Source organism: Littorina saxatilis, linkage group LG7, assembly GCF_037325665.1.
Source record: "Littorina saxatilis isolate snail1 linkage group LG7, US_GU_Lsax_2.0, whole genome shotgun sequence".
In the NCBI taxonomy this organism is placed as follows: domain Eukaryota; kingdom Metazoa; phylum Mollusca; class Gastropoda; order Littorinimorpha; family Littorinidae; genus Littorina; species Littorina saxatilis.
The window spans coordinates 35,116,085-35,126,537 of record NC_090251.1 but is presented as its reverse complement, the minus strand read 5'-3'; the positions used below and the strand labels follow the sequence as shown (position 1 = coordinate 35,126,537).

At 39.9% G+C, this 10,453-nt stretch overlaps 1 long non-coding RNA gene across 1 annotated transcript; it reads left to right on the top strand.

Annotated features, from left to right (window-relative positions):
* Window positions 1-1,369: 1,369 nt before the first annotated feature.
* LOC138971291 (uncharacterized) lies at window positions 1,370-3,533 on the top strand. Its single transcript, XR_011457212.1, has 3 exons — window positions 1,370-1,778; window positions 2,149-2,297; window positions 3,345-3,533. It is a non-coding gene; the product is annotated as an uncharacterized lncRNA (long non-coding RNA).
* Window positions 3,534-10,453: the final 6,920 nt, after the last annotated feature.

Here is a 10,453-nt window from a genome sequence, read left to right as displayed (position 1 = left end):
CAAGCATACTATACACGCACAGGCAAAGAAACCGACCAAACATAACCAACAAACTATACATGCACAGGCAAAGAAAACGACCAAACATAAGCAAACACACTATAACCAAACATAACCAACATACTATACGCGCGCAGGCAAAGAGAACAATCAGCACATATAATTATTACTGACAACTAATAATGCAGGCATACAGTGACAATCCAATACACAGCCAAAGCACAAGAACCACAGTAGGCTTCTATGTAAAAACGTGTCAACAGTACTATTTACACACACACAGACAGTGCTGACACAAAGCGCAGAAAATATATATACACGTTATTTTAGGCACTAGGTAGGGGGTGAGGTGGGGCAGGATGGGGTGGGTGGGGAGATGCTGGAGGGGAAATCACTTGCGCTGAAAGAGGTGTGTTTTGAGATTTGTCTTGAATGTAGTGAGAGAATCTGTGTGTCTGAGAGGCAGAGGTAATCTATTCCAGGTCACAGGGGCTTGATAGGCGAAGGACCTCTCGCCACATGTCTTTGTTTGCACTGTGGGGAGTCGGAAGAGTCGAGTGTCGGCGGCGGAGCGAAGCTGACGAGAGGAGGTGTAGAGATTGAGGAGTTCTGACAAGTATTCTGGGGCAGAACCAGAAACGACGGCAAAAGAAAGAGAGGAGAGTTTGTATTCGATCCTTTTAGTGATAGGCAGCCAGTGTAGAGAGTGAAGAAGGGGTGTGGCGTGTTCATACTTGGAAGATTTTAAGACCAGGCGGGCAGCGTTATTTTGGATCCTTTGAAGTCTATCTAAAAGGTACTTAGGGAGACCGGCCAGAAGAGAATTGCAATAATCTATCTTTTTGAGGACTAAAGAACACACTAACGTTTTGGTTGCATCAGTGGTGAGGTAGTGACGGACTGAACTAATCTTGCGCAGCTCTAGATAGGCGGACTTGCAGATGTTAGAGATGTGTTTTTGGAAAGAGAGAGTTGGATCGAGAGTGACGCCAAGGCTGCGGACAGACGGAGAGAGAGAGATAGGTAGTTCGTTGACAGTGAGAGAGGCAGGAAAAGAAAGGTGATTGAGAAATTTCTTGGGACTGGCCAGCATAACTTCGGTTTTGTCACTATTTAACTGGAGTTTGTTTAAAGACATCCAATCACTGAGGTCCGCAATGCAATCCTGTGTCCGAGATACCAGATCGTCAACTTCAGCAAGAGGGGCAGACTGATGAAGCTGTGTATCATCAGCGAAACTCTCGTGCGACAACGCATGGCGACTGATAACTTCGGACACAGGGGAGGCATATAGAACGAAAAGTATGGGGCCAAGCACGGACCCTTGCGGGACGCGAAATTTTTTTTCACACGTCAGTTGCGGGCTTTCAATCCCGAAGGCTATTTCCGAGTAGCTACGAACGTAAACGGAAGTTCCGATGTGTTCGGATGCTTATCGATTTGAGTTGTCGTTCGTGTCTCGCTGACCCAGTACACGGTAGCGCTGGAATGAGTGCAATCCGAGCTACGAACTTTGCCGATTGCAATCTAGAAATGATCGCCACTGCTGCAGGGTCAATGTGTGAATTAATAGGATAGAGCGAAAAGAATGCACTCAGCACTCGCTCAATCCATGCTGAGGCTCATAAACTCCCAGCCTGCAGAACATCATACAGACAGCAGTCTTTCTTTCCTCGCACCATTGGCGAATGGAACGCCCTCCCACCACAGGCAGTATCCTCAGCCTCGGACATTTTCCTCTCACTGATTGTCAATCATCGGTTTGGATCAACCAGCAGGTAGGTTATTGTTTTTAAAATCCAAGACATGACCATTGCAAACGTGGCCTTTGTAGAACTGAGCAAGATTCATCTGTTGTGTATGTCATGTGTGTGTTACTGAGTAACTGGGTGTGACTGTGAGTCACAGAGTGTGTGCTTGTTGTGTTCTTATTTTTTTTACTCAAGTTTAGAAAATGCTTGATCTTTAATCTATATGCACAGAATCAAATGTTGCTGTATCAGTGTATGAACTATGGTTGTAAAAGAATAAACAAAACAATTACTGAATTAGTGAGTGATTTGGCTCTGATAGTGAAGTTGAAATAGTACTTATTTCATTTTTAAAACATGTTAATAGTTATGTTAATATTGTTATGGTTTTTTTCAGGCCTCCCGAGAAACCAGAGGTGATGTGCATCATTCATACAGCTCCTGTCTTTCAGTTCCAACAGTTTACCTTTAAACATGGATACATGTACTGGAGAGGTATCAGGATGACTTGGCATGGTGCTTTACATTACAGACTACCCCTGAAGAGTAAGTTACACATTTATAAGGTATTGGTGATGGTAGTCTGTAGCTATAAACATGCATGTACTGATGTAGATCATTCAGCAGTCTTTTGTTCTTTGTAAATTGTATTACAATTTACATTTACAAGTACTTTGTAGATGAAATTATTCATACATTTGAAGATGCATAGTAATACTGTGCATGGTAATTCACTAATTGGTATGATGTACTTTGTATACATAATGGTACAAATATCTTTATTTTCTCTCTCCTTCCCATCTTAAAGTTTGTTGCAACCCTATACTCATAAAGTGCATTATGCTGTTTGTATGAACATTGATTTGAACTATTGTGATGCAAGAAAGTAAAACATGAAATAGCTAGAATGAAAGATTTACTCATTACTGGAATTATTTTAAATACAGTCAGTCCTTTCCTTGGCTCACAATCACAGATCTGGCCAGTTTTTTTTATAGTTTTTTTTATTTTTTACATGGAATAAGAGTTATATAATATAGTAAAACGTATCAACACCCTGACTGCCCCTGCGCAGTGTTAGAATTTTCTGAATGACTTCACATCACATTTCTCAACAAAACTGTAAGGTGTCAACGCTAAATAGGGAATGTGTGTGGGATGAGGGCTCATGCTGTCAATTAAAAAAATAGTAAATTTCCATCACAGTCCAGAAAAACCGCTCACATCAGCAGCATAACAAGATATCATGTCGTTAGAAAGGTTCTTGTGAGGAAGTCTTTTTAATGATGAAAGATTCTTTTTAATTTTAATGATGAAAGTATATAAATAAATGGTTTTCACAGGAAGGAATGATGGCACCTGTAATATTACAGAACAATGTTTACAGTTTAGTTAATAGTTGTCACTGTCAGTATCACCCACACCATTCTCCATCCCACTGATTGTGTGAAGAACAAGTACATGTATGTATTACTTCCCACCTACCTTCCGGCACCCCCACCACACACCCTCTTCTCAATACCAAAAACATATCCCCATCAGTGCACAGCAAAGTCTGAATGTGCTCAGTAATACATTTTCTTTATTTTCCAGGAAGTGAGGTGCCGAGATATGACGTGCAGGCAGCTTGCAGAGTGGTGCCTGGCTTTGCTGAGGATGATGATCAGATTCAGTCCATTCTGTGCTGACAGAGCTACCAGAACTGACCCACACTGCTGGCATGACCTTTACAGCTGCATTCAACACTTTACTTTTACGCTGGTAACTTTACGGTTGCTCTCTCTCGATTGAGCATTTTTATTTTAACTAAGGCCAAAAAAAAAGGTCTGTTTACGGTAACCCGACCGACCTAGTTTTTTCGCGCGACCCTAGACTTTTTTTGGCATTTGGGAAACAAGAAGGGCAAAGCCCATACGACTCGCATGCTTTACACATTTTTCCTACCAAAATACATGTGACCTTGACCCAAGGTCAAGGTCATCCAAGGTCATGCAACACAGCTGTTAATTCAAGACATAGGAAGTGCAATGGTGCTTATTGGCTCTTTCTACCATGAGATATGGTCACTTTTAGTGGTTCACTACCTTATTTTGGTCACATTTCATAAGGGTCAAAGTGACCTTGACCTTGATCATATGTGACCAAATGTGTCTCATGATGAAAGCATAACATGTGCCCCACATAATGTTTAAGTTTGAAACAGTTATCTTCCATAGTTCAGGGTCAAGGTCACTTCAAAATATGTATACAATCCAACTTTGAAGAGCTCCTGTGACCTTGACCTTGAAGCAAGGTAAACCAAACTGGTATCAAAAGATGGGGCTTACTTTGCCCTATATATCATATATAGGTGAGGTATTCAATCTCAAAAACTTCAGAGAAAATGGGAAAAATGTGAAAAATAGCTGTTTTTTAGGCAACATTTATGGCCCCTGCGACCTTGACCTTGAAGCAAGGTCAAGATGCTATGTATGTTTTTTGGGGCCTTGTCATCATACACCATCTTGCCAAATTTGGTACTGATAGACTGAATAGTGTCCAAGAAATATCCAACGTTAAAGTTTTCCGGACGGACGTCCGGACGGACGGACGGACGTCCGGACGGACGGACGGACGGACGACTCGGGTGAGTACATAGACTCACTTTTGCTACGGACAGGTTTCACAGTCTTCAGAGTCGGGTATGTCCCTGACTTTGATATTAAATAACATGTTTCGTTTTGTTTAGTCGTGAATTTTCACTGGTCTGTGTCGAATGTCTTCGGAATTTACATATGAAAAATAAACTTTGATCGAATTTAAGTCAAGTTTGTATTCCCCACCAGCGAAAAAGGTAGGTCGGTCGTGAGAAATGAGACAGACACGATTTCCCTTTTTAGCCACATTGCAATAGACAAAGGCACCAGTACAAAAACACACAAAGAAATCCAGTGAAAAGTACATTAGAAACCAAAGAACAGAGATAGATGAACACACTTAGTTAAAAAAAACAATGAATGTGTTTATGTTTAGTCGATACAATCGCATGTGAAGTAAACGGTCTTTTTTCTAAATGTGTCTGTCTCAAAAACGTTAATTACAAATCTGTTCAGTTGGAATGGCTGTTAAAAGGTTTGGACGTAACATGCTTTTAATAAGTAGCAATTTCCATCAAATCACGACATGAAAGGGTTTTGAAAGGCTAACTACGGCTTATTCTACTTGCGCTTGGTCATTTTGTCACTCGGGCAAGGTGTCTGTCTCATTTTTTCTCACGACCGCCCTGCAGACAAATCGTCTGCTATAACCGCCATACACAGCAAATTGTCATGATGCAACCAATTTTACACTTCCTATCCGTTGTCAGGCAGATAATCAACTGGCTGACTAAAGAATTTTTCGGCATGTGTTTATTTCAGAGCACGTTATTTACTGTCTAGTAACTCGGGCAAGGTGTCTGTCTCATTTTTTCTCACGACCGCCCTGCAGACAAATCGTCTGCTATAACCGCCATACACAGCAAATTGTCATGATGCAACCAATTTTACACTTCCTATCCGTTGTCAGGCAGATGATCAACTGGCTGACTAAAGAATTTTTGGCATGTGTTTATTTCAGAGCACGTTATTTACTGTCTAGTCACTCGGGCAAGGTGTCTGTCTCATTTTTTCTCACGACCGTCCTGAAGACAAATCGTCTGCTATGACCGCCATACACAGCAAATTGCCATGATGCGACCAATTTTATACTTCCTATCCGTTGTCAGGCAGATGATCAACTGGCTGACTAAAGAATGTTTCGGCATGTGTTTATTTCAGAGCACGTTATTTACTGTCTGTCTCTGAAAACCTTGAATTCTCACGACCGCCCGGCACTATTGACGGTCATTTCTTACCAAATGTTAAGCAGATTCATTTGTAAAATAACAACATTCAGTGACTGTGTCTGATCAACGCCAGTGGTTTTTTTCAATCCTTGAATGCACTGCATTGTGAATGTTGTGGTCAAGTGAGAGTTTTATAGACATCGCCGTACGTTTTTCAACACTTTGATGACGTCAGACAGCAGATTGAAAACGTTCCAACTTGGAAAGAGAGCCAGTCACGATCATATAATCGTAGGGAATCAATAGTTGCTTTGTTTATTAACTTTCAAGTGCTTTTAAAAGTTTGATTTTTGTCATTGTTATTGTTGCATATGTGCGTGCGTACGTGCGCGCGCGCCTGTCAGTGTGGAAGAGTGTAGGGTAAGTGTATCCAATTCCGACCGACTTCGGGGATACCTAAATCCGACCGATTTTCCAAGTCACTAATGATGAGGTTCACACATCATCCCAACAGAAAGAATGCCATTCATACAAGGGCCATTCATAAACGGTTGATGACGCGACGTCACGAACCAATCGTTTCGTCACGAGAGTTAATTGCGTCATCTGCACCGCGGCGCGAAATGTGCCTTCGCCATAAGTTTCTTGCAAAGGGTGAGATAATTTGATGAACAGAGTTGTGTTTCTTTTACATGGATGTTAATAAGTGTTTTTGGAAGAATAATGTTATGGTTCTGACTAAATCTCATTGTACTTTTTAATCGAAAAGGGGAAAATCTTATCGGTCGTGATTAGATACCCAGTTTTAGAGAGAGTATTTAAATCCGACAACAGACGCAGATAATACAAAACGCTGAACAAAATCCCAGTAAAACCATTCATTGTTTACGTTTATGACTTGAAAAAAGCATATGAACAAGGAAACATATCAGATGATGTATTATCTAGCTGTGTGTGTGTGTGTGTGTGTGTGTGTGTGTGTGTGTGTGTGTGTGCGTGCGGCCGAGCGTTGCGCGCACGTGTTCGTTTGTGTGTGTGTGTGTGTGTGTGTGTGTGTGTGTGCGTGCCTGCGTGCGTGCGCGTGTGTGTGTGTCAGTGTGTGTGTAAGCGTGCGCGCGAGCGTTGTGCGCACGTGTTCGTTTGTGTTAGCTTATGTGTGTGTGTGTGTGTGTGTGTGAGTGTTGATGCGTGAGTGTTGATGCGTGCGTACTTGCATGTGTGCGTGCGAGAGGGGTTGGGTTTTCTTATGTGTGCAGAGTAGTTGTTGTAGAAAATGCAAGACATTAAGGTTCAGTCTGTAGTGGATATACTGGGACAGCGTCCATGTACTATGCCACAGTTCAGTCTGTAGTGGATATACTGGGACTGCGTCCAGGTACTATGCCACAGTTCAGTCAGGTACTCTGCCACAGTCTTTGATGACGTCATTTCCGTTTTTGTGATAGTTGAGGCGGACCTGTTAAGTAATCTTTGATTAAGTCGGGACTTTGATATTGCATTTGAGCCAGGTAGCTTGAAAATAAGTGAATTAGTTCGCTCATTAAAATTGTCATCAAAAACGAATATTTCATTACAGATTCAAACACTACTGCATTGTACTTCTTATCTTCTCCTGATTTAAAAAATATATATACATATGTTATGTTTACTTTAAAAACGCGTTCAGAATTAAAGAAAACAGGTTGAGTATGCTTCGCGGAGATGAGTGTGATCCGTGACGGTTTTCGGGTATGGTTAGCCGAGACTATCTGAATTTAGTCTCGCCGATCGGACTGTTTTTTTTTTAGTTTATCCTTCAATTTGATGCCTATAGATTGACTACATGTTTTTATATCGCTTTACGCGACTTGTTTTACATTTCGTCAAGTTATGAAATGTATTATAAAATTTGGTACATAACATTCTAAAAATTGCAAATAACAATAACACTTTTGATTACAGATTCAAAAGTTATTGCATTGTATCCTTTGGATTTCCTGGATCCCAATGTATAAACAGATATGTCATGCTTAGTGTGAAAATCTGCTCAAATGAGAAAAATCGCCCGTTTTGTTCATATGCTTCGCGGAGGCAACCCGTCTCGGTCTTCTGGTTTCGGCTAGCCAAATCTCACTAGCATTGTTAATGACTCGTCCCTGATTCCAATGTTGATCTTTTAGTTTCAAACCAACTTAATGTTTTATTATCGCTTCACATGACTTGTTCTGTATATTTTTTTTCGCTGTCATGATGTCACCATTTAGAGGGTAGGGTTACATTTTCAGGTATTTATTCCCCAAGAATATGCAAAAAAAAATTCCAAACTCGTTTTTTTCTATTGGTCAATGATTCTACTTTTTTTTTAAAGTGAGAAATGGAGTGCAATTAACATTGTTACTTTTGAAGGTATGCTCATGACGTGCATCACAGCGAAATAGCAGTTCAGAAGAACGGAATTCCCATAATTAGTCCTTATTTGCTGCTTTTTTCACTGAGCTCGGAAATGATATTTTGCTTGCATTGTTATTGCTTAATTTATTAAAGCCTCTGGACAATATTCTTTGATTAAATCGTTACCCAATTCTGTTTACGTCTATCCCTTTGTTTGATAGAGTACTGTAACAAGCTATCACATTATGTCGACAAGAATGCGTCTCCATACAAGTTTTTGTCTTGATTCCATCCAGGAGGATGTAAGGCTTTAATAAAAACACTATTTCAAAGATCTCTGTCAAGATTGATTTTGTTGAAAAAAAAGGAAGTCTGTGATTGAAGATTGTGAAACCTGCCTACGCATGTGAGTCAAAAAAGGAAAAAAAATCTTGTTTTTTTGGCAAAATAACGTAAAAATATGTTTTTTTGGGAAAAAAAAAAATCCCGACCTACCGACCCTATTTTTTTGGCCTATGTTACCGTAAACAGACCTATTTTTTGGGGGGCCTAAGGGGAAAAAGTAAATGCCTCTGCAGAGATTCGAACCTAGGACCTTGAGATTTTCAGGCCCATGTCCTAACCACTAGTTTTTTTTTATTGTAAGATGGATATATGTCTAGTGGATGCAGCTACATGTACAAATGTGCCAAATTAGAACTTGCATTCTCAGCCTATAGTTTTCTTGGGCCATTCATGCGAGTACTAAATATTGTGAATGCATTGGTATTCCTAGACTATCACACATGTGAGACTGCCTTTTCTTATTTTTGTGAAATGTGTGAACTCACTTTGTTTACCTCTTTGTGTTAATAAATGCAGTTTATCAGTTACCTCTGTTGGTTTCTTCTGCAAGTATGTCAAATGGCCCACACACACCCTCATGCGCACACACACACAGACACGCACAAAATCAGATCTCAAGTGTAAGTATTCTTTTTGCAGTTTTATTTTAATGCCCATAATCAGTCAAACAAATAATTATATCATCACACTTGCACCTAAGCTTAAAGTAGCAGTCCTGCATACATGTGTAATGTGTAAATGTTTCAGGTCACCATCTGTCCTGGCTTGAACATGCAATAAGAACACCTCTACACAAACACACGTACAGTCAACTGGCTAGCTGCTTCCCTGTAAGGCATATTTGTCTATGAATTAATCGATTTTCCGCAGACAGCAGCCAGGTAGTGGATCTTTAGTATATGTCCAAGCAGACGGTTGATCTTATTACAACACATCAAGGAAATATTTAAAAACAAGTCGCGTAAGGCGAAAATACAATATTTAGTCAAGTAGCTGTCGAACTCACAGAATGAAACTGAACGCAATGCCATTTTACTCGTAGCATCGTCAGGCCACCGCTCATGGCAAAGGCAGTGAAATTGACAAGAAGAGCGGGGTAGTAGTTGCGCTAAGAAGGATAGCACGCTTTTCTGTACCTCTCTTTGTTTTAACTTTCTGAGCGTGTTTTTAATCCAAACATATCATATCTATATGTTTTTGGAATCAGGAACCGACAAGGAATAAGATGAAAGTGTTTTTAAATTGATTTCGACAATTTAATTTTGATAATAATTTTTATATATTTAATTTTCAGAGCTTGTTTTTAATCCGAATATAACATATTTATATGTTTTTGGAATCAGCAAATGATGGAGAATAAGATAAACGTAAATTTGGATCGTTTTATAAATTTTTATTTTTTTTTACAATTTTCAGATTTTTAATGACCAAAGTCATTAATTAATTTTTAAGCCACCAAGCTGAAATGCAATACCGAACCCCGGGCTTCGTCGAAGATTACTTGACCAAAATTTCAACCAATTTGGTTGAAAAATGAGGGCGTGACAGTGCCGCCTCAACTTTCACGAAAAGCCGGATATGACGTCATCAAAGACATTTATCAAAAAAATGAGAAAAACGTTCGGGGATTTCATACCCAGGAACTCTCATGTCAAATTTCATAAAGATCGGTCCAGTAGTTTAGTCTGAATCGCTCTACACACACACACACACACACACACACACACACACACACACACACCCATACACATCCACACACACACACGCACGCACATACACCACGACCCTCGTTTCGATTCCCCCTCGATGTTAAAATATTTAGTCAAAACTTGACTAAATATAAAAACTGATTCCAAAATCTAACCTTCCAAAGTTCATAATCAATAAAGAAGAATGGTATGTTACTGGAACCCTTTATTTATGACTTAAGGCAATGTGCGGCAGTAAAATTACCAAACTTAAAGGTACTGAACTTGTCAAATCCAGATGCACGGATCCCCTGGGGCTTTTAGTTTTAGTCATACCTCAGGCAGCTATCCGTTAAAAGAACTAAAAAGTTTCATTGACTTGCACCCAAAGAGTCAAGAACTGCGATTTTTTACGAATTAATTTCGGACTCTGTCCCGGCTGGTCTTGACCTATTTTTGGATCTAAATTTAGATCAGGTAGATCACCACATCAT